The sequence below is a fragment of the Eptatretus burgeri genome, chromosome 2 (assembly GCF_056783735.1).
Source record: "Eptatretus burgeri isolate ZD-2024b chromosome 2, Ebu_testis_v1, whole genome shotgun sequence".
Lineage (NCBI taxonomy): Eukaryota > Metazoa > Chordata > Myxini > Myxiniformes > Myxinidae > Eptatretus > Eptatretus burgeri.
This window is the reverse complement of record NC_140962.1, coordinates 93,415,280-93,441,285: the sequence shown is the minus strand read 5'-3', so window position 1 is coordinate 93,441,285 and position 26,006 is coordinate 93,415,280.

Genomic DNA, 26,006 nt, shown 5'->3' with positions numbered 1-26,006 from the left:
TCCAGAAGAAAAGATTGCGGTTCCATCACATGAATGAGCCGCGCTCTTTCAGAGGAAAAGATTGTGGTCCATCCCATGAATGAATTGTGGTCATACAGAAGAAAAGATTGTTGTCCCATCCCATAAATGAACCGCGGTCAAACAGAGAAAAAGATCGTGGTCCCATCCCGTGAATGAACCATGTTCGTACAGAAGAAAAGAATGTGATCCCATCCCATTCATAAATTGTGGTCATCCAGAAGAATAGATTGTGGTCCCATTCCATGAATGAATTGTGGTCGTACAGAAGAAAATACTGTTGACCCATCCCATGAATGAACCGCAGTCAAACAGAAGAAAAGATTGTGGTCCCATCCCATGAATGAATTGTGGACGTACAGAAGAAAAGATTGTTGTCCCATCCCATGAATGAACTGTGTTCGTACAGAAGAAAAGAATGTCATCCCATCCCGTTTATAAATTGTGGTCGTTTTGAAGAACAAATTGTGGTCCCATCCCATGAATGAACTGCGGTCGTCCAGAAGAAAAGGTTGTGGTCCCATCCCATAAATGAATCACAGTCGTCCATAAGAAAAGGTTGTGGTCCGATTCCATGAACGAACCACAGTCGTCCATAAGAAAAGATTATGGTCCCATCCCATGAATGAACTGCGGTCGTCCAGAAGAAAAGGTTGTGGTCCGATCCCATGAATGAACCACAGTCGTCCATAAGAAAAGATTATGGTCCCATCCCATGAATGAACTGCGGTCGTCCAGAAGAAAAGGTTGTGGTCCCATCCCATGAATGAATCACAGTTGTCCAGAAGAAAAGATTTTGGTCCCATCCCATGAATGAACCACAGTCATCCTTAAGAAAAGATTCTTGTCCCATTCCATGAATGAATCATAGTCGTCCAGAAGAAAAGATTGCGTTCCCATCCCATCCCGTTTATAAATTGTGGTCGTTTTGAAGAAAAGATTGTGGTCCATCCCATGAATGAACCATAGTCATCCAGAAGAAAAGGTTGTGGTCCCATCCCATAAATGAACCACAGTCATCCTTAAGAAAAGATTCTTGTCCCATTCCATGAATGAATCATAGTCGTCCAGAAGAAAAGGTTGCGTTCCCATCCCATGAATGAACCACGGTCGTCCATGCATTGTTGCATAATAATATGCAGTGAATCGCAGCATATGACGTCATTTGGCGAGGAGGCTATCATGTTACGTTTTTCTTTTCACAGACCCTCATTGATGGCCTCGCAGACCCTAACGGTCTCCAAACCACAGGGTGGGAACTGATGCAATACATAGAATCCATGGGAATTAAAGAATGAAATGTACTTTATCTTTGGGCATTAATTTCTCCGTCTTGATATTCCGCAATGGTCCGTAATACTTCATTGTTCCCCAAATTGGAAGGTAGGCATCTTGAAGTCATTAATAAACATCATGGCCTGTTTAACCGTACATGCACCATGGCATAGACCGCAGAGCTAGCTGTTCGTGAATGAAAGAACCCCGCAGAGAGGTGCTGAGAAAAGGATGGAAACCATCATTAAAACGGCCCATGGTAAGTATAGATCCAAAGTGCACCGAGCCGGAGTCCTCCGCGACAGTCTGCGTTACATATTTAATATCCCAGGAAAGTTTTTCAAACTACGGTAAAAGTAAGTGGGAAATATAAAGCACCAGGCAACGATCATGTCGTATATAATTCAAGAAGACAGTGTCTGTTTGTGGGCTTGTTTTTGTGTTTGCTTGACTTCTATGCATTCCAAAACCGCTGGACAGAATGACATGAAAACTGGGGCAGATGTTCTCAGGGTGTGCACGAGGTTAAAGACAAAACATTTTTAATTGCCCTTGTGTTTGGAGGGTGAGGGAGGGGGGCGTGGGGGTGTGGGGGGCAAGTCGAGAGGGGAACTCAAATACTTTATGTAAATGTGTATCTTATAGCGCCACTCCCGGTGTGAGGGGGTACTACAAGTCATTACAAAGTCCCAATTCTCTGCATGAAAACCAGACATCATACAAGTGATGGAATTATCATACTAAACACAATAGTGTTTGTGTGGTTGGTTTACTTCTCTGCCCCCCTACCCCTAACTCCCCTGAACCGCTGTGTGGAATGAGTTGAACACTGGTGGTTGTTCTTCGGGGGTGTTGGGGAAGCTTTGCGGTGATCATACTCCAAGAAGTGGGAATTACTTTCTAGGATGACTGAACGGCTGAATGTAATGGAATAATACGTTTTCTGTTACAAGGAACTTCAACGTAGGAGGCTCGTCTGCGCAATGGTAGCTCACCTTCAGTCGTTTGTTCGTCCTCATTCCTTTTTTAAAATGATGACCTCAAGCAACGAGGCAGCATGTCCCATTCTCAAGGTCTTTGGTTTAATTGGTCAGAGTCGAGTTCGAACCATGGACCTCGCAGATTTAACGAGGATGCTCCAACCATTACGTCACTGAGTTTGGTCTAACTGGTGGTTCTTATTGTGGTAAACCTGGTGTTGACTTAACGGTTAAGGTGGTTGGCTTAAGATCCTAGGGTCTTGAGTTCAAGCCCGTGTCTGAAATGAGAGCGAGAGATGAACCTTCAGAGTTTAGGCTTTATTCCATTTGATTGGAGCCGCTTCTGTGGGCACACCAGGAAATACAGGTTCAGCTAGGAGTACATAAGCAGTAACGTATACATGTGCAGTTAACCATTGCAGACTAATCCGCGTAAGCACGGAGTTCGATATAATCTCCATTCTCACCAGTCAATGAGCACCTTCAGTTAACGAGCATCAAGTGGACAGCCGATGTCAATAGCAATGCCCCGGGGACAATCCACCCGTGCCGCAGAGACATCCCCTTATACGCGAGACGCACAACATGTGATCCCGCGTCATGTCCCTTGATTCACGTTAATTCACCACATTCTCCTCACCTTTAAAATGTAACTAGGGGCCCATCTTACACACCATGATTGCTTTAGCACTATAGGAGTATACATTTCAAGCAACGCGGACTAATAGATCTACAGGAGCATACATGCCAAGCAGTGATTATTTTGAGTTGTAGGAGCATGGAAATGAGCATCGATATATGATATAATGGGCATATAGGAGCATGAGCAGCGAGAATGCCGATAATCCCCTTTACAGATTGAGTCGTCGAGGGGGCCTTATTCGTCGACCTCTCCGGGAGTAAACGGCAGTTTCACTTGAGGGAGACTCCCGATCCTCTTGGTGAGCCTCGACTTGTGCCGGGGATGACTCCTCGATCGCTCTCGGGGGGAACACGGCAGCCCCGTCGCCTGGCGGAGTTCCTGGGGGGGGAAATGTCAGAAGGAGGAGAGCCAGGAGGTGGTGTACCGACGGGAGGAGTACCGGCGGGAGCCAGATGGCGAACCGACACAGTGGTCTCCCTGCCATCCGGGAGCCTGACATGAGCATACTCTGGATTAGTGTCAATGAGTTCGACCCCCTCCACCAGCGGTTCATACTTGCTTTGTCGTACCGGGCGTTTCATGAACACTGTACCGGGGTGGGTCAGCCAGTTGGGCACCGTTTGACTGTCAACATAACGTCGTTGGTGAGTAAACATACGTTCGTGAGGAGTGGCATTTGTGGACGTGCAGAGCAAAGAGCGTATGGAATTCATTGCGTCAGGAAGAGCAACCTCCCATCGCTCGGGGCCCAGTCCTCTCGATTTCAGCGCCAGAGTTATGGCTTTCCAAATAACTCCATTATACCTTTCCACCTGCCCGTTTCCCTGTGGGTTGTAACCCGTCGTTCGACTAGTTGCTATGCCGTGCTCTAATAGGAATTGTTTTAGCCCGGCCGACATGAAACACGGCCCTCTGTCTGAATGTATGTACGAAGGTCTCCCAAACATAGCGAAGACGTCAGAGAGACATTTTACAACAGTGCCCGAGGTCATATCCGAGCACGGAAACGCGAAAGGGAACCTTGAATATTCATCAACAATGGTGAATATGTATCTGTTGTCTGTCTCGGTCGGCAGGGACCCTTTGAAGTCGATGTTTAGTCTCTCGAAGGGGGAAGTAGCCTTGATCAGTCTGCCAGATGCCGCGCCAAAGAATCTGGGTTTTAGTTCAGCACAAACAGGGCATGAAGCATTCATTTGTTTAATATCTTCAACAGAATAGGGAAGATTTTGTCTGCGTACGAAATGTGCCATCCTGGTTACCCCTGGGTGGCACAGAGACACATGGAGGTCTTGCAAAGCCTGACTGATTGTTGCCGAACTGTAGACCTGGGAGAAGGTATCTGCAGCAGGGTTTTCCTTCCCGGGCCGGTAAACAATGTCGTACCTGTAGCAGGCTAGGTCTATCCGCCATCTCATAATTTTTTCATTCTTAATTTTCCCGTTATTTTTCCCATCAAACATGAAAGCCACGGATCGTTGGTCCGTAACGAGCGTGAAGTGGTTTCCCAGTAAATAATGTCTCCATTTACGCAGCGCTTCGACGATGGCGTACGCCTCCTTCTCTATTGCCGAGTGTCTCTGCTCGCTTCTAGAGAGAGTTCTCGAGAAGAAAGCGACCGGCCGCCCAGACTGATTAAGTGTTGCAGCTATGGCGTGATTTGAAGCGTCGGTCTCCACCACGAAGGGCACCGAGCTGTCGATCGATAAAACCACGGACTTACTGATATCATCCTTGAGATCGTGGAAAGCTTTCACGACAGCGGCATCTGGTGGAAAGTTTTTGCAATGCACTAGGGGATGTATTTTCTCGGAGTATTGCGAAATCCATCTTGCATAGTAAGCGAACATCCCGATCACCCGGCGCATTGTCTGCAAGTCCTGAGGTGGTGGAAGCTCACGGAGCGGGCGCAATCGCTCAGGATCAGGCTTAATTGTGCCGTCGGCTATCGTGTAGCCGAGAAGGTCAATTGACCTTGCCGAGAATACGCATTTCTCGTAGTTGAGAGTCAGATTATATTTTCCAGCAATGCTCAAGAATCTGTCCAGATTCCTATCATGTTCCCTCTGATCCCTACCGCACACTGTGACATTATCCACGTAAACAAAAGTGTCTTCGAGGTTTTCATCTGAGATGAAGTCGTCCATAACCCGTTGGAAGCAAGCTACTCCATTCGTGACACCGAATGGTATCCTTCTGAACTGGTAGAGGCGCCGCCCTGCCTGGAATGCAGTGTACGGTTTGTCTTCCTCTCGGATGGGAATTTGATGATAGGCGCTTCGCAAGTCGATGGTACTGAATACCTTATAATTGGCCACGCGTTCGACCATCTCATCTATGCGCGGCAGGGGGTAGGCGTCGAGTTGGGTGAAGCGATTGACCGTTTGGGAATAATCGACAACCATCCGTCTCTTATGGTTCTGACTGCTGGTTACTAACACCTGTGCGCGCCATGGCGAATCGCTCGGTTCTATAATTCCCTCCTCCAGTAATCGCTTGGTTTCTGAAGTGATGAAATTCATGTCAGCAGTGGTATATCGCCGCGATTTGATCGCTATCGGTTTGCAGACCGGCGACAAGTTAGCGAACAGCTTGGGGCTCGTCACCTCCGCGGTGGTCAGCGCATTTAAAATTAGACGAGGCTTGCTTCCTCCAAAGGGTATTTCGATGCTCGTGTGCTGCTTGAGGACATTATGACCCAGAATTACGTCTGCGCACAAATCACGAAGCACCAGCACCTTTACATCCCGATGCGTGTACCCTTTTACGTCCAATTCAACATTGCAGTACCCTCGTACGTGGGATTGTAGTGAGGTGGCGGCCATGCATACCGTATTGTCAGTCGGGTGGATTACCCATTTCCTGCCCTTCACTAGCGAGCTGTTGACGAAACTTTCAGAGCTACCGGTATCAATCAGTGCCTCAGCCATATGCCCGTTAATTCGCACGTTGATGATAGCCTTGGATAGATTCCCCGGGGAGGCTGCAGTCAATTTATTTTGCGAGTAGAGAGCCGCAGAAGTGGGTTTATTCCTCCTTAGAGTAGATTTACATACCCTGGCATAATGCCCTTTCTTGTCGCAATTCATGCATGTGGCATCTCTGGCTGGACATTTTTGACGAGGATGCCTTTTGTACCCACAAAAGAAGCATTTACCGACCGGAGCAGTTGCTGAGGAGTTTGACGAGGTCTGGGTATCCGGCTCCTCGGGTGTTTCTCCATCCCTCATGTCTGGCTGTGTCTGTGCCAGTGGGGTTCCTTGGGTTCCCATCGTAGCAGCGTTCATGAGCAGCATCGGTGTCCCAAATGACTCAGATTGCTGCTGAGCCGTATCCATCGCTCGAGCCTGATCGACTACCTTGTCAAAAGTGGGTTGCGCTTTCTCTAGTAAGCGTTGCCGTATGTGGGCTGATCTGAGTCCTTGGATGAATGCCTCCCGTGTCGCTTCCTTTCGGTGTTCCTCGGCGCTTACGGCCCGGAAGCTGCAGTCTTTTCCCAGCTGATTCAGAGCTTGCAGGAACTGATCGATTGTCTCCCCGGCTGCTTGCTTGCGTGTGTTGAGAAGATGTCGTATGTATACCTCGTTCTTGGGCTTCACGTAGAGCGCCTGCAGTACGTCAATCGCTGCTTCGTAAGTGTCGCACCCCGAGAAGAGCCTGTACACGCCGGGCGAGACATGATTCACGAGAGCGGCAAATTTGTCAGCTCCCTCCGCGATGATGGTCAGATAGTGTGAGAAGGAGCAGAACCAATGTGACCATTTCATTTCTGCGTCAGTCGTGTTTGGGTCTGCGTCGAACCTCTCTGGTTTGTAGATCTTGTCCATCTTTGGTTGAGAGAGCCGAGAAAATTAAATGGAATAAATTGAAATGAGAGCGAGAGATGAACCTTCAGAGTTTAGGCTTTATTCCATTTGATTGGAGCCGCTTCTGTGGGCACACCAGGAAATACAGGTTCAGCTAGGAGTACATAAGCAGTAACGTATACATGTGCAGTTAACCATTGCAGACTAATCCGCGTAAGCACGGAGTTCGATATAATCTCCATTCTCACCAGTCAATGAGCACCTTCAGTTAACGAGCATCAAGTGGACAGCCGATGTCAATAGCAATGCCCTGGGGACAATCCACCCGTGCCGCAGAGACATCCCCTTATACGCGAGACGCACAACATGTGATCCCGCGTCATGTCCCTTGATTCACGTTAATTCACCACAGTGCTGCTGAATTAACACCAGGTGGGTTGACTCAGCTTGTCATCCTTCCGAGGTCAGCAAAATGAGTGCCAGCTTAATGGTAACAGGGGACACCACATCAGTGGCACCTCCACGCTCAAGGAAATGATGCAACCAAGCAACCACAGGCTGCATACGAATAAAGAAATAAATAATTGCGGTGTGCATGGGAAAGCTTTCGAGGGTTAAAAAAAAAAAAAAAAAAAAAAAATATATATATATATATATATATATATATATATATATATATATATATATATATATATATCAGAGTTTGGGAGGTTCATGATTGGTGGAGAACATTGTGGCGTACAGTACCCCCCATCCTTCTGGAAGATAGCAGCTGCATCTCTCTCTCTCTCTCTCTCTCTCTCTCTCTCTCTCTCTCTCTCTCTCTCTCTCTCTCTCTCTCTCTCTCTCTCTCTCTCTCTCTCTCTCTCTGTCTCTCTCTCTCTCTCTCTCTCTCTCTCTCTCTCTCTCTCTCTCTCTCTCTCTCTCTCTCTCTCTCTCTCTCTCTCTCTCTCTCTCTCTCTCTCTCTCTCTCTCTTTCTCTCTCTCTCTCTCTCTCTCTCTCTCTCTCTCTCTCTCTCTCTCTCTCTCTCTCTCTCTCTGTGTATAGTGTTGGGTGTGGTTGAGGGGAGAAGAGTAAGAAGCAGACCTTGTATGTGCCGACAGGATGGGGGTAAACGCTGCAGCCAAAAAGCTGTATCTGACAGAGCTTCGAGAAGCATTTGCAGGATAGAGATGTTTGGAGAAATCTGATCATGAATGTCATCAGAAGTCGGTCACGCCTTAACGGAACTGGACAACAAAATCGTGCTCTCTGTTGGAAGCCTGAAGTACAAGTCATAAAGCATAAAAGTGGGGGAATTAACCCATTGGTGAGCACAGTTTATTTGCTAATCAATTAAATCTGAAGGGTTTTTTATTATATACAAAAAGGAAAAGTCGGGGGAATGGGCCCATCAGGCCAGGAACATTAGAAAAAATTTAACGACACGTTGAAAAAAGAAACAGAAAGCTGAATTTTTCAGGAGAGCTCCAGAAAATCATATCCATTGCCCAGCTTAATATATATCCATCCCCCCTCCCCCCTTTGCAAGGTTCCACATGTTTCACCCTGTGGCATGTTCAAAATTCAAGATGGCCACCATCACAACATGCGAACAATGATTTTGGTGTTTAAATCCATGTTTTGGAATATGCTGAATCCAATGGAACCATAAAATTTTAATTCTGAGTTCGCCCAATTACTATAAATCCAAAATGGCCACAAAATCACCCAAACATCGGCTCAGAAAACAAAATTTGCATAAACAACTGATAACTAGATTAAATCTAAGATGACCACCACAGTGGAGTTCATGTGAGGGGTAATGATCTATAAATATAATATTTTCATATATATTTGCAGGATATTCAGATTTTGGCATATGCCCTTGACCTAATATAATTTTGTATGAGTGCAGCTTCCATATCTATGATTGAATCTTTTGTCATGATACTTGACTCATAATTATATCTTAGGATGTGGTTGCTATCATCTAAGAAAGTATCTCGGTTATAATACCAAGATTGCACACTAAAAACTCGGCTCGCCATCACACGATCCCTATGAAATTGCTGTGGCACTTAGCGGACATGCCGACAATGTTTGGGAAGTCTTGGCGTTCCATCGTACCACTTGCATTTTGCACAATGCGTATTTTTGTCATTCCCCATGTACGGTCTGTCGTCTGCTACCAGCTATGTTGTACTGCTATCCCGTGCATGTGCACGGGTATCGCTAGTATAATATATATGGTTGGCTTTCCAATCTCACAGGTACATACAATATCCTTCTCAAACCATCCTCCAACTTCTGGCCTCATCTCCTGGGGTTACACCCCTCTGTTCCATCCAAACAGCCATCCATTAAAGATACAAGTTCTGGAAGCGAAGACTGGCATTCATTGTTATCACATATGTTTTGGCACACTTCTCGAATGCCTCATGTTTTGTGACATCGACAGGTCGGCTCCATCACTTACCATCACTATTACCCTCAATTGGAAATGGTTTGCCAGCATAAAGAAGACCTGACAGTCATGGTGGTTCTTGACCTCAGCAGCAATAACATCGAACTCAATTGAGATGTGGTTTGACAGCATACCCCCACTCATCACCGCGATCATCAGCTTTCTCAATTATGCTTTGAAGAGAGGCCTTCGTCAGAGCATCATGTGAACATACGTCCATACCCTACGGTCATGGGGTATTTTTCACTCGACATTGCAGTCCATTAGTTTTTAGTACAATGCAGACAATCTTCTTTGTTATTGAAATCTGGGGGTCTTGAACGCAATATGGAAGATGAGGCACCACCATTGACTTTTGTAAGAGTTAATGCCGTGTGCTCGAATGTACTCTCTACGGCATTTGCCATGGATTGGGAGAGGCAGTTGCGACCTCTTGCTCTCCAATGTGGACTGAAATCCATCTTGTCTCACGATGCTGGCTTGGATGAGTCCCTTGAGGTCCTTTTCACGAACCTCTGCACGATCTGATGTGATCTGTTCACTGTACGTCGGGATACTACACAACTCTGCCATCATACTATGATTCTGCCATTACGCGAAAACCTTTGGAGGAGAAGACTGGCAAGCATTATTACATAGAATTTTATAAACAGGAGCTCCAATTATATTCAAATTTATAACTTTGGCTCCCACTCGGTTTCCATCAGACTCACTGAGCCCCTCCGACTTTTTCTCTGTACTCCAGGCACCTCGGATTCCAGCGAAGCTTGGATTCCACTCAGAATGTCGGATTACATCATACTGCTTGATACCAACCAAAACTACCTAAGTATATCTTTTTCTTCCTCCCCCAGCACCCCTATTGCATCACAATATCATAATCCCCTCACTATTTGGGTGTGGTCATGACGTGGTGTCACATGACCCTGCATAGGCCATGACAGCGAAGCCACGTCGACAAAATTGTGGCATTAAGGGAGGTGAGTGTATGTATTATTAACGAATCTCCGTCAGGTCAGTACATAAGGAAACTAAAGGTTAAAAGATGGATATGAAGAAACTAAAGTTTAAAATAATTTCTTGGCCCAACATTGATACAATGTCCACATAGCTGGTGTAAAATTGTATCATATATTGGCCCAAATAATCACCAGAAAAATTTACCTCCTTTGTGGAGGCAGCCATTTTTGTGTATGTGTGCTGCTTTTGTGGTAGAAGTGTACGTATGTTGACAGTGTGTGAATGATCTATAGGAATGCAAATTTTACGTATTGGCTTTGTTGGTGGCCATTTTGGATTAATGCTAATTGGCTGAACTCAGAATCAAATATTTTATGACTCCATTGGATTCAGCATACTCTACAACATGGATGTATGCACCAACATCATTGTTATAATGCTTTAGGTTGAGCAGTTATGACAATTTTGGTGTTTTCCTGTTTATCGCAATTTGTGATGGTGGCCATCTTCAGTTCTGAAAATGTCACGGGGTTTGAACATGCGAAACTTCACACGATGGACTTGAATATGATTTTCTGGAGTTCTCCTGAAAATTTCAGCTTTCTTCTATTTTTTTCAAGACTCAAGTGAATGCTCCTGTACTACATATAAGGCCACAACAAGCAATATGGAAAATGATGAGGGGGAAAAACATGCAAGTAAAAGGGTTGTGTTAGGTAAAGTGATTGTGGGTAGAAAAGATCATGGAAAGGGAGGGTGGTGCACCGCCTGCAGGAAAGAGTTCAAGTCCTGGAGGGAAGAGTTTAATTGAACCGTCTCAGGAAGACAGTTCCACAAATGAGAGAAAACAGGAACAAAGAAGTGGAGGTGTGCAGTCAGCCTGGATGTTAGGAGATGAAAGAGGAGGGGGGTTTTTTGCATACAAAGTCAAGGCTCGTGGAAGAGTGAGAACACTGAATTGATCAGGATGCAACAAAACAAAAGGAACAGAAGAAAGAGAGGGAGGGGGTGGGGGAACACCAACAGCGGGGTTGAAGAACAATATAGAGGGAGACTTGGACAAATAAGGGATTTTGAGAAGAATGAGGAGTAGTTCATGGGCTGGACAAGATGGATACAGAAGCAACCTCTCAGGAAGGAAAAACTGGAACTTTGGAAGGAGGTGGGTTTGGGGGTGGTGGGGATGAGGTGGTGGGGGGAGGGCATGTTAACAGGGATATAAGATCATGGTTTTGGATGGGGGATGATCTGAGATGGTGGTGAACAGCTGTCTTGAAAACCTGCAGAGAAGAATAAGATTGAAGAGGATGTGGAAGTTGATTACACAGGTGGGGAGAAAATTGAAATGAATGAGTGGAGATGAGTAGTGATTCTTGATTTTGGGAGTTTCCCCAGAAGGGGGTTGATGGTGGACCACATACACCCTGCAGAAACTTGGAGGAGGGGGGGGAGCATGGAAAGAGCAGAGGGTGCAAGACCAGGAAGGAGGTGGCAGAAGACAGAGACCACCGACCTGTCTGTGATAGTGAAGTGATTGTCCCATAGACTCAGCTTCATTGCAGGAGATCGTAATGATCGTTAAAGCCTTGGTTTCCATGGCATCAAGCTGGGCAAGGTATGAGGCAGGAGAGTCAGCCCAAAGGGGCGAGCAGTGTTCCATCAAGCTGTGGATGGAGGTCTTGTCGCTGGATAGGAGTTCAGGTGAAAGCTACTGGGAAAATATCAGTTCTGGAGGAGCTGGTGATGGTCGGAGGGCTGTGAGAGCAGAAAGAGCTAGACCAAAGTAGAGGCAGTTAAAAGAACAAAAGCCATTGAACTGCATGTGACGTGAGGACAACAGACCTTGTGCTTCAGCCCTATCGTGGGAGATTCCAATAATTTGTAGAGCTTTAGATTCTACAAAATGCAAGAGAAACAGATGTGATTGATGTCAGGGGAACAGCCCATAAGAGAGAGTATTTCTCCCTTAACCTTTGGCAAAGGCCTTGTTGGTTGTGAGTACAGACAAAGACCGAAGGTCTTGTATTGGATACCATCTGTTTTCAGTCTGATATCTGACTATTAGTTTGGGTTTCAACCTGATCACTCAACACTGGTCATGCTTCTGCTCTTCTCTCAGCAATGGTTTGGAGGCCCTCAATTTCAACCAAAGGACTGGAACCTTCTTCTTGGGAATACAGTGGCCAGCAAAAGTATTCACTCCCTCTCAATAATGCCACATTTAGATGAATTACAAATTAGGTAAAAAACACATTTTCCAAATGAACTTTTTCATTCATAACTGAAGAGATCAAACAAAACATTTATAGTTGAAGAAGGTTACATGTGAGGAACACATGCAAGAACAACAAGTACAAATCAAAATTCACTGGTTGCACAAGTATTCAGCCCCTTTGGGCAGTACTTGGTAGAAGCACCTTTTGCAGCAATAACTGATATGAGTTTTTTTGGGAGGTCTCTACCAGCTTTGCGCAGCGAGATGGTGAAATCTTTGCCCATTCTTCACGTGAAAATTTCTCTAGCTCTGCCAAGTTTGATGGTGATCGTTAATAGACTGCAATCCTCAAGTCTCACCATAAATGTCCAATTGGTTTCAAGTCAGGACTTTGACTGGGTCACTCAACAACATTTATTTTCTTCTTATTCAGCCACTCCAGCGTGACTTCAGCTTTGTGTTTCAGATCATTGTCCTGATGAAATGTGAATCTCCTACACAGTTTCAGATTCATGGCTGACTCAAGCAGGTTTTTGTTTTTTAATCAAGGATTCTCCTGTATTTTGTACCGTCAATTGTCTCTTCTATCCTGACAAGCTTGCCAGTCGTTGCTGATGAAAAGCATCCCCATAACATGATGCTGCCACCACCATGCTTGACAGTTGGGATGTTGTTGATTGGGTGATGTGCAGTGTTAGGCTTGCACCAGACGTAACGCTTTGAATTTAGACCACAAAGTTCAATTTTTGTCTCGTCTGACCACAAAACTTTTCTCCACATGCCTGCAGTATCATTAAGATGCTTTTTCACAAACACTATGAAACCTGTTGTTGGCTTCATGGTTAGGGTGGCTGGCTTAGGATCTTAGGGTAGCTGGCTTAGGATCTTAGGGTCCTGAGTTTGAGCCCCTTCGGCTGCTGCTTTAACACCAGGTGGGGTTGACTCAGCCTGTCATCCTTCTGAAGTCAGCAAAATGAGTACCAGTGTACTGGTGGAGGGGCACAGCATCAGTGGCACAGCTGTGTTTCCAAGAAATGATAGCTACCCTGGCAGCCAAGCTGCCATATGCAAGAACAAAACAAACACCATAATTTTTCTTGTCTTTTCAGTAATTGCTTCTTTGTTGCCACCTGTCCATGGAGGCCAGCTTTGGGGAAGGAATGGGATATTGTTGATTGATGAACACTGATCGCAAACTCGGACATAGAGCCTTGCAGATCTTTCATAGTCATTCTTGGATTTATTGTGACACCCCACACCAGTTTCGTGCATGCCCGGATGCTGAGTTTGGATGGGCGACCTGATCTGGGTAGAGTCTGGGTGGTATGATTCGTCTTCCACTTCTTAATGATGGATTTCACTGGACTCAAAAGGATAATGAGTGACTTTGAATCTTCTTATAACTCTCTCCTGAACGGTGCTTCTCCACCACTTTATGTCTGACTTCTTTGGAAAGTTCCTTGGTCTTCATGTTTGTCTTGTTGTTGACCAAGTTTGTTGCACCTTTAAACTCCTTAGATAAGTGGAGGAGCTTAATTTTAAAGTTAAACCACTGATTACATTCAGGTGAAACCTATTACACTTATTTTGTAACCTTCAAACAAACAATTTGTGCCTGAAGTAATTTATGGTTAATTCGGCAAATGGTTTGAATAATTATGCAACTGAGAATCATCTGATTTCTCTGTTAATCTCATCCACATTTTTTCAGCATTTTTTTGTTATATCAATTTGGATTAGTTTGTAAAGATTCCACATATTAATTTAATTTGAAAGCATCATGAAATAAGCTCAAATGGCACCAAAATGTGAAAACTTTAGAGGGGGTGAATACTTTTGCAAGCCACTGTATCTTGGCCTTTCAACACATTGAGGCATCCTGCTTTGCTTGTCAAATACTCTGCCCGTGGCATAGATGGCTGCTTTCATTCCTGAATTTCTGACTTCCTCCACCAATGCAGTCAAGGTGTCACCATCAATGTAAACCTGTCCAAGTGGAGCCTTGAGTTCCCCAACACAGTGTTACTGGGCTCGGTCCTTTGCCTCATCTGTATTAATTACCTCTCCAATATTCTAGAAAACCCTCTCTTCCTTTTCTCAGATGACTCCACATTGTGGCGTACAGTACCCCCCATCCTTCTGGCAGATAGCAGCTGCATCTCTCTCTCTCTCTCTCTCTCTCTCTCTCTCTCTCTCTCTCTCTCTCTCTCTCTCTCTCTCTCTCTCTCTCTCTCTCTCTCTCTCTCTCTCTCTCTCTCTCTCTCTCTCTCTCTCCTGATGTGGAAATCATTAGACTCGAGTCTGATAAATGGAACACGTCCTTAAATCATGGAACATCTCACAGTTTGACCTATGACTGCTGACTGATCATCGGCATTTGATAAAGTCAAACCCATCTGAATATTTCCTTGGTCAATGACTGGAAGAGGTTCAGTTTCTTGAGCTTTAAGGCTTCACCATCAGTTATGACCTTTCTTGGACAGACCACATAGCAAAGCTGGTCCCCAAAGCTAGCCACAGACTGGTCAATGCAAGTCTTTCCTTGAAAAACAGTGCGACTCCATCTACAATGCCTTTGTCTGGAGCTCAGTGGAGTATTGCTCTCCACTATGGGCTGGCTGCCAGCATCACCTTCTGCCTCTCATTGATTCTGTGGAATCTAAAGCTTTCAATATTATTGGAATCTCCTGTGATGAGGCAGAAGATCAAGGTCTCTTGCTCTCACATCACAGGCAGGTCAGGGATTTCTTCGTTTTCTATCCTCTATTCTCCAACATTGCTCCCTCTGCTTTCTCAGTTCTCCAACCCTCCCAAACAACTCCAGGAGACACGTTCTTCCAGTAACCTACTCCTGGTTAAAATTCCAAAATTCAGGCTGACTGCACACCTTAACTCTTGTATTCCTCATTTCTTCCATCTATGGAACCATCTTCCAGAGGCTGTTCTATCTCAATCTTCCCTCCAGGCCTTCAAGCAGGCAGTGCACCACCATCATCCCTTGTCATTTATAATTATGACTCATGATCTTTATTACCCCCATTAATCTTTCCGAACTCAACCATTTTGCTTGCGAGTTACAGTTTCCTCCCCTCCCTCCTCTCCTCTTTTCCTGTTCGTTCATTCCCTTGATGTTCGTCCCACTGGGAGTTGTATGTTGCTCTTCCATGAGCCTTGCTCTTGCAAAGAAAAAGAGAAATCATTACCTTCGCAAACTTTGTTACGAAGGTTATGTTTTGATCGCTGTGTATTTATTTATTTATTTGTGAATATGTGTGTTTGTTTGTTTGTTATTCGCATAACTCCAAAAGTATTGAAGTGAATCGCAGCAAATTTGGTGGGATGATTGGTTATTATCCGAGGACCATTTGATTAGATTTTGGGAGCAATCGGGTCAAAGGTCAAGGTCAAGGTCATCAAAAGGTCAAAATTGTCTTTTTACCATAGCACGGTCAATTTGTATCCAATTTGCATGCAACTAATGCCAAAATGTTCAGAATTCAATGCCCCATCTTGTGATATGTGACATGACACAATGATGTAATAACCCTGATTAGCGGTTGGGAGTCAAAGGTCAGGGGGGTCACGGCATTGCAAAATGTGCGGTTTTAGTCATAATACGGTCAATTCTTATCCGATTTGCATGAAACCAACACCAAAATGTTGACTGTTCTGTTCCCCACACTCTAATACCAATTACAAAATTAAGAGTACAAAGGTCAAGGTCGAGGTCATGAAAAGGTCAAAATCGTCATTTTGCCATAGTGCGGTCGATTTTTATCCAATTTTCATGCAACCAATGCCAAAATGTTGTGAATTCAATGCCCAATCTTGTGATATACGATATGACACAATGACGTCATTACCTTTGTTAGCGGTTTGGGTCAAAGGTCAGGGGGGGTCAACGACCTTTATTATCATAACGCGGTCAGTTCTTATACAATTTGCATGTAAGTAGCTTCAAAATGTTTAGAATTCAATTCCATATCCTGTGATGTGTAATATTTGATTTCTTATAATGTGACCAGTTGTCATCAGATTCACCGACACCCAAAAAGGTCAGGGAGTTCATGCAGAAATTGTACAATGTACGTGAATCAGTGTCAAACAGCAGGAAATTTAATGTATTTAAGCCATCATTACACATACGAGATGGCAGATGTGGTATGGGATTAAATACCCTCACAATCAACGGTTTCTGGGGGATGGGGGGCAAAATGTAGCGTTGGCGAAGGTATGCGCTCTACTGAGTGACCGTTCTCGTTAGAATCTGTTTGCCTATTAAAACACATTTCTTCCAAGCTATTAATTTCTCCTCTTTGTGCTACTTCCGGAGTGATGTTATGTTTATTAGATTACGAGTACCATTTTACAATGAGTGTAAGATGAAAATTTGATTTGTGGTTCACGAACTGCTTTAGTTCAGCATTTTGAAGTGCCTGTATACCATTCTTTAAAAGGGAAATAAACACAGCTGTACTGTCTGCATTAATTTTGGACATGAATTTCTATGGCATGACATCTCTCGGAAGCGAAGCTGTGTGTGCTCGTATCGTGCTAAATTTTCGATCTGGAATGGAGTTTTTGTTGAAAAAAAAAAAAAAAAATGGAGCGAATTCGGGGATATTGTGTCAATATAACAGAAGGACTACAGAAGGACCATATATCTAATCATCTCGCCTGTATTTTATATTGTTTCATAGTTTTTAGGAATGACATTTCATATAATGTGAGGATCATTGATAAAGTCCAAGAGTCATGATTGTTGATATCAATATTTTGTTGATAGAACTTTCTTTGATAATTTTGTTTTCTTATTGACAAGTTCTTTCTGCTTTGTCCCCCCCCCCCCCAGCCCCTCCAGGTTTCTGCAGGGCTCACACAGTCCACCATCAACCCCCTTCTGGTGAAACTACCTGAATCCAAGATCACTGCTCACCTCCACTCATTTGTTCCTCTTTATTTTCCTGCCCGTGAAATCATCTTCCACATCCTCTCCTCCTCCTGATACTTCCCTCCAGGTATTCAAGACAGCTGTTCACCACCATCTCAGATCATACCCAATCCAAAACCATGATCTTTTATACCTTTCTTAACTGCCCCACCCCACCCTGACCTCAATCCCTCCTTTCAAATTTCCAGTTTTCCCTCTTGAGAGTGTCCTTCTGAATCGATCTTGTACACCCTAATGCATTCCCTCCTGCCTCACATTCCTCGCCATACCAAATATTTGTCCAAATCTGCCTCTATGTTGGCTAAGGTTTGAAAAGTGGACAACTTACCTGCTTATACTATTTTGAAAAGGTGCAATTATGATTAGCTGGGCCCCTAAATTTTGCCAGACATGCGAATGTAGCTCTCTTCTGCTTTCAGTTAGTTTTACCAACTTTCTTTGGTACTTGTTTTAAATCTCTTTGAAAAGACACATCTGTGTAAGTGGATTTCACTTTTATTTTACCTTTTAATTTAATCATGGGATTTGCTCACACATTCTTAAAGGGATGGGAGAAGCTTTTGTAATCGGGGGGGGGGGGGGAGTGTCAGTGAGTGTGTGAGCCCGCATGCGGATCTGCTTGAATATACTTCATTAATTCTCAGATCTACTTTTATTTTTAGTCCGTGGCAAGGCTCGACATTGCTCGATGCTCTGTCTTGTTTATATGTCTGCATTGATTTTTCCTTGGGTACGACACTTTGTTATGGACTCATAGAAGGCTCAATATGTACCAGGGTCATTCAAAAGGTTTGACAAGTCATATTCTCAAAATAGTCCAATATATATATATATATATATATATATATATATATATATATATATATATATATATATATATATATATATATATATAAAAATTGCCACACTGCTCCAGCCAAAAAAGCTGCAGAATGCAACCAAGAAGGCATACACAAGGTAAGCGCTATGCTGTTTCGAACCCTTCCCAGAGTTCCTCCACAACTATAAAGACGTTCACACACGACACACATGAGAATGCTGATAATTCACCAATAAGCAATGAAACTGGTCCAGTAGCTGAGGGGGAGTGTTGCATTGGGATTCGCATGTGTGTATTCTGTGTGAACGTCTTTATAGTCGTGGAGGAACTCTGGGAAGGGTTCGAAACAGCATATCACTTACCTTGTGTAGATCTTCTTGGGTTGCTTTGTATATATATATATATATATATATATATATATATATATATATATATATATATATATATATATATATATATATATATATATATATATATATATATATATATATATATATATATATATATATATATATATATATATATATATATATATATATATATATATATGTATATATATGTACATATATATATATATATATATGTACATATATATATATATATATATATGTATATATATATATATATATATATGTATATATATATATATATATATATATATATATATATATATATATGTATATATATATATATATATATATATATATATATATATATATATATATATATATATATATATATATATATATATATATATATATATATATATATATATATATATATATATATATATATATATATATATATTGTTGCGAATTCGCGCTCGCCGGCGTGCGAGTGGCCACGTAACTCGAATCGCGGCACGTCGCCCACCGGACGGACAATTCCGTCGTGACCCTCTCGGACTAACGCCGGGAACTAGTCACGGGTGGGCCTTTCGGCATCACCACGATCGTGCCAATCGGCCCCCCGCGTGGGATAGGGTTGTTCGCCAAATTCGACCCACCTAAGTACCCACACGGAGGGTAGACCGGGCGATCGCACCTCGCCCCAGGTCGACTTCGGACACGGGCCACTTTAAGCGACCCGTTCCGTACTTTCGGGATAACCGAGCGGTGTTATCGTCAACCTCGACGGTTCCGATTAATTATTGGGCGTAGTTAGCCCACGACCAACCCTTTACGTGAAGTAAGATGGAGATTCAATTCAAGAAAAAACGAAGCGAAACGGGAAAAACAGTTCAACATAAGGCACATTTATTCCGCGGCAAACGGAAAGCACACATATACAATTACAACAATTATGCACCAAAAGCAAATGTAAAAGAAACACAACAATTATGCACCAAAAGCAATTGCAACAAAAGAAACACAATGCAGATCTACTACCGACTACGCGAGCACACGGCAACACTTACACAGTTTTACTTTACAGACGGCGCCGACAACACATATACTCAAAATCAAAAGAAAAGGGCAACCCTCTACGACAAGGGGGCAGACGTGGTCTGTGGCGCGAGGCCGCGTGGAGCCTACCCGTCTTGTGATGAGCCGCAAAATGGCGGCGGTGCCCCGACTCCGCACTCCTCCGCGGGTTTCGTTAGCACTGCTTGGAATGGGGTGGGAACGGGGCCCCCCTTTCACACTATCTCAGCGCGGGGGGAAACAGGGGGGGGGTTGTTGATGCTCTGGGGAAAAAGGATAGCTGGCTTGCTTGGTCCCGCGACGAGCGACTCCACTGCACCCTCGACCGCGTTCCCGGCCTCCCCTCTCTGCAGCTCCCCGACAGACTCCGAACCCCGACAGACCGACTCTCCTCCAGACCCGTCCTGACTGCTGCTGCCACTCTTCGCCGCCGCCACAACTCGCCCGAGCCTGAAACAGAAACTCTCTCCAACTCGAGCCCGAAACAGAAACTCTTTCCAACTCGAGCCCGAAACAGAAACTCTTTCCAACTCGAGCCCGAAACAGAAACTCTTACTGACTAAATTCGCCCCGCGCTCGGCGCTTTATAGTGTGACAGGAGAAACCATATGCAGATTTTCGGATCAGGATGGGCTCGGGGGCGGAGCCATGCTCGCCCATTGGACGGAGGAAAAGTGGGCGTGAATCATTCCTGATGCGCGAATTCGCATATATCGATTCTACTCCGACGCGCCTGGAAGCCTGGCCAAATCGCCCCGCGCTTAATGATTGGACGGATCAGAAGTGGGCGTGTATCATTCTTGATCCGACTTCTCGGAAAGGCCGCTTTTTGTACCCGCGGCTCAGCGCGCGCCCTGTACGAGGTCAGGACAGCTTGACGCTTGGCATTCACAAGTGGCGCGGGAATGGCGGCAGAAGGAGGAGAGGTGGAGGTGGTGGAGGGTTTTTTGTGGCAGTGATGGCCATGGCGACGCTTGGAATGGCGGTGATGCGATGGTTGCGAGAGTGGGTTGTGAAGGTAAAGGCCGTGGCTGTTGGCGTTGTTGTTGTTGTGAAGCGGCGTTGCGGTTGGTGGTTGTTGTGTGATGGCGGTTGAGACGTGGTTGGTTCAAAATAAAGATAGAACAGAAAAACGGCTATCTTAAAGGGTCGCAGCCCGAATGAATGACATTTATTCCCTCTAAACAACGGGTTTGGGGATAACTACACATGTACTTACAGAGATATCTCACCTACGGGAGCTGAATGGTGGTTTGCGAATTTCCTCAACCACAACAATATATATATATATATATATATATATATATATATATATATATATATATATGTATATATATATATGTATATATATATATATATATATATATATATATATATATATTCATATGTATTCAAATGTAATGTTGCGGCCGGGGTGAGAAGACCACGAAGGGGGGGGGGGAAGTTCCCACTATCTTGGGTTCCCACCAGACTCTCCAGAATCGCAGGCCATCACACACAGATAGTTCAGTGAAGCGGCGGGTCGCTAAACGACCATGAACGCCAATAATTAAACCATGTGACCTATGGTCCTTCATCTAAACCAGTTACCTAATTAATCACATGACCTAATTACCGGGGGACACACCTTGTCCGAACCGGGTCACCTTACCGTGTCAGATGCAGCCGAGCGACACTGCCAAGGATGTAACAGCTTGAAGAACGGATCATTGGGAATAAAGTCCTGGCTGGGCAAGAAAACGGACCATGTTGGATCAATGAAGACAAAAACGAGCTGGAAACATTTCTACACAAGCATTTATTAAATTACAGGCAGGCGAGGAAAAATATATGGCACAATGAATGGATTTATTGTGTGTAAGCAGGGACAATAAGGAATTCGTGAGGTGCAACAGCAAGGCAAGCAACTTACGAAAGCAGACACAGAGCAGACTTATCCCGATATAATTCTTCTACACTCTTAACTTAAGCGAGGACAGGCGCCATGACACACACACACACACACACACACACACACACACACACACACACACACACACACACACACACACACGCACAAACACACACACACAACCCAATGAAGAGGAAATAATCATGAGAGAGAAGAGGAGATGTGGGCTAACGGTCTCGCAATACCTTGCACGGTCGGCCGGCCACGCTACCCAGTGCACTTTTTGGGGATGCTCCGCTGAGTGATCCCTCCTTGAGAGTTGGAGCATCATCTCCTGCTTGGTCACAGTGCCGGCGCATCACGTACACCTGTCCAGAGAATGGGAGAGGCCATCAGGATCCGAGGAAGGACGTAAGGTGGAGCCTGGTGAGAGGGTGGTGCCAGCAGCGAGAGGCAGTAGGTGGAGCCAGGTGAGTGGGTGGTGCCAGCAGTGAGAGTCAGGCAGAATCAGGCGGGTGGGTGGAGCCAGCGGGGAATGTAGAGATCACAGCGCTCATGAACGGCTTCACGATAGTCTTTAATAAGATCCATGGTACAGGGTGGGAGTGACGACCCGAAGTGATGCTTCCTCATCTGAATTGGGTGCTCCCATTGGACCACGGCCACCACACGAACCAGCCGCCACGGCTGGAAGTGGCCTTATTTTACATATGGCGAGACATGGCCGAGCTGCGGAATCATCTCGCTCCGAACCCCACGATATAAATCACCTTGCAGCGAATTCCTGGGCCGTGCTCTGGCGACTGGCCGAGGGCCACATCGGCCCCGCATTCTCGCTCGGGCACCCCTGGCATGCTGTGTTTGGCACTCATTAATGCACTTGCTTTGTCCATACGCCACGTGGCCTGAGAGATCCGGGCCATACAGCATGCCCCTGCTTGGTGGTGGCTGCATTGAGTCGGAGGTGCGAGAATACCCCGGCCATCCGCGGGAGATATTAGTGGCCACAGTGGAGAGTGAAGATCGATGGTAAGGCGCCGTTGTAAACCACCGCACAGACCCGAACAAAGATGTGCACCATATGCGCCCCATACAGTGCGATGGTAATTATCACGCGGCTGCGCACGGGTCTGCCATTGTGGTGTTGATGCTTTTGTTCGCCTCCACGAGGACATTCGTACATACCTATGCGGCGGCCTCACTGATGGCGGAAAGGAAGAAAGAGATATAATCAGACCTAACTATGAGACCCACACAACGCACATTGTCCTGTTGACCCATTAGACATGAGGGGTAGGTCTAACTGCACGTATACTAATGAAATAACTGTCTGGGGATCGCTGTTTGTTGGGTGCCATTGCCTTAGAGGCATGCAGTTTCCAGAACCGCAACCCTACCCCCACCCTTTTGCTAGTCTCGACCCGAGTCATTGAACATTCGTGTGGCATATAGGTGTAGCTTCCCCGAGTACGCTTTACCTACGGATCCCTGAGTGCGAGATTCAAATACATGTCCCAAAAATAATAAACCTAGTGCTTTGCATATCTAAACTCGCTTGCCTTGATATAAACTAGCTTGAAAACTGGACCGGTTGCGTATCTTCACTAAACTAGCAGACTCATATGGATATCCTTATGCTATATGTCTTCTTCTTCGTCTTCTTCTTCTTCTTCTTCTTCTTCTTTCGGCTTCTCCCGTTAGGGGTCGCCACAGCGGATCATCGTTATGATCAGCATAGTGATTTGGCACATGTTTTACGCCGGATGCCCTTCCTGACGCAACCCTGGTCGCCTCTTACGACACAGGGATATGGTACACCTATTTTAACCGGGGTATGCACCAGCCCAGTACAATGGTACTCATTTCGCCGACCTCGGAAGGATGACAGGCTGAGTCAACCCCCTGGTGTATTAATTCAGTGGCCCAACGGGTCTTGAACTTAGGACCTTTTGGATCCCAAGCCGCTGCCCTAACCACTGCGCCAACACCAGGCTATATCCTTAAGCTATATGTATGTGTATATATATATATATATATATATATATATATATATATATATATATATATATATATATATATATATATATATATATATATATATATATATATATATATATATATATATATATATATATATATATATATACATACACACACACACACATTACCTATACAAAGTCCACACCCCCTTTCAAAATTTTCACCTTTTGTTGCCTTATGGCCTGGAATAAAATTACATCAAATCCGACTTTATCCACCTACATTTACACATCATAACCCACAACTTCCAAGTGAAAAACAAATTCCACATCTTCCAGAAAATTAATTTAGAATACAAAACTAGAATATCTTGTTTGGATAAGTGCCCACCCACTGAAGTTAGTATTTGGGGGAAGCATCTTTGACAGAAATTAAAGCTTTGATTCTGTTGGGATAGGTCTCCACCAACTTTGCACACCTTGATTGGGTAATATTTGCCCATTATTCCACACAAAACCGTTCAAGCTCTGTCAAGTTGTGTGGGGAGCGTTGATGGACAGCAATCTTCAAGTCATGCCACGGATTTTCGATTGAATTTAGATCAGGGCTCTCACTGCGCCACTTAAGGACATTTATCTTTTTGTTCCTGAGCCACTCGGGTGTAGCTTTGTCTGTGTGCTTTGGGTCGTGGGCATGCTGAAAGCTGAACTTCCGTCCCAATTTGGCCTTTCTTGCAGATGGCAGCAGGTTTTCCTCTTGGATTTTTCTGTATTTTGCTGCATTCATTTGCCCTTCTATCCTGGCAAGTGTCCCAGTCCCCAATGATGAGAAACATCCGCATAACATGATGCGTCACCACCGTGATTCACAGTAGGGATGGTGTTCTTTGGGTGACGTGTTGTGTTTGGTTTGCACCAAACGTAACATTTTGCATTTGGGCCAAAAAGTTCCATCTTGGTTTTGTCAGACCACAAAACTTTTTGCTATATGGCTTCAGAATTTATGGAGTGTTTTTTTTTTTCGCATACCTGAAATGGGACTCAAGGTGGACTTTTTTTGAGTAATGGCTTCCTTCTTGCCACCCTACCATACAGGCCAGACTTGTATACTGCTTGGGATATTGTTGTCACATGCACACAGTGACCAGTCTTTACCGTAAAGGTATGCAGCTCTTTCAAAGTTGACAATGGCCTCTTCGTGGCCTCTCTGACCAGTCTCATCCTTGCTTTGTCATCCAGTTGGGAGGGACGGCCTGAACTTGGCAGTCTTGGAAGTACCATACACCTTCCACTTCTTAATGATTGTCTTGACTCTGCCCCAAGGGATAATCAAGACCTTTGAAATATTTTATACCCATCCCCTGATCTGTACTTTTCCAAAACGTTATCATGGAGGTCTTTTGGAAGCTACTTGGCACTCTTGGTTGAGTCTTTGCTGTGAAATGCACTACCCAACAGAGGAAACCTACAGGAACATCTGATTTTATTCTAAAATAATCAGAATCACTACAATTTCACACAGGTGAACTTGGTGTTTGATTTTTTGAAGGTAATTGGTTACACCTGAGCGAATTTACAATGGCTATTATAATGGGGTTTAGACACTTATCCAACCAAGATATTCTAGTTTGGTATTTTTAATTAATTTTCTGAAATTTGTTTTGCACTTGGAAGTTGTCGGTTATGATGTGTAAATAAAGGTGGAAAAAGTCTGATTTAATGCAATTTAATTCCAAGCTTGAAGGCAACAAAAGGTGAACATTTTGAAAGGGGGTGTACACTTTCTTTCGGCACTGTATATATATATATATATATATATATATATATATATATATATAATCATTAGTTATTAAATATTGTTTCTATTGCAATATCACCTTTCTGTTCTCCATGAAATGCTGTTTGCTGTTGTGGAGGTAAAAGTTTTAAATTGAATCTATTTGCTAATGGCTATAACCAGATGTTCGGACTTTTTTTTTATACAAACTGACGACGCAATGAAAGTCGAGCACAAGGATGAAGCCTTTACTGCATTACTCCAACCAGAAAAGATTGCATGACATGTGCCTTCCCGAGCAATATTTTCCGATTCAGGATTGCAAACGAACATAAACAAAGCCTTAATGGATAGCATTTCTGCAAACTACATGGGGAGCACAGTGTTGCTTTGCTCACAAATCAAACAGAAATCATTATCTTGCACATCACATCGAGTGAGTGCTCAGGATGTGGTCGAAATGCAGGCAAAGAGTCCAAGACAATCACATGCAGGCAATCAGCTGTTCCAGCATCTGTCAGTGTTGTGACAACATGTGCAGAATCTCGCAGAGAAATCCCTGAGGTTTATCCCCATCTTCAACCAGCTGAATAGATTGTGGATGAAGGTAAGGAGGAGTGAAAGATGAACATGAATAAAATAGATCACAATGGAAAGAAAACGGTGCTGGAATTCAGAGATAGAGCAAGAAGCTTTGAAGTGAAGCAAAATTGCTGAGAAGTGTGGGGTGATTATTTGATGTAGAAGAAGCAATGTCGTTGTTAGAGTTAGATGAATGGTCTGCTGTCCGAGAGATCATGTCTTAAGTGTGTTCTTGTGA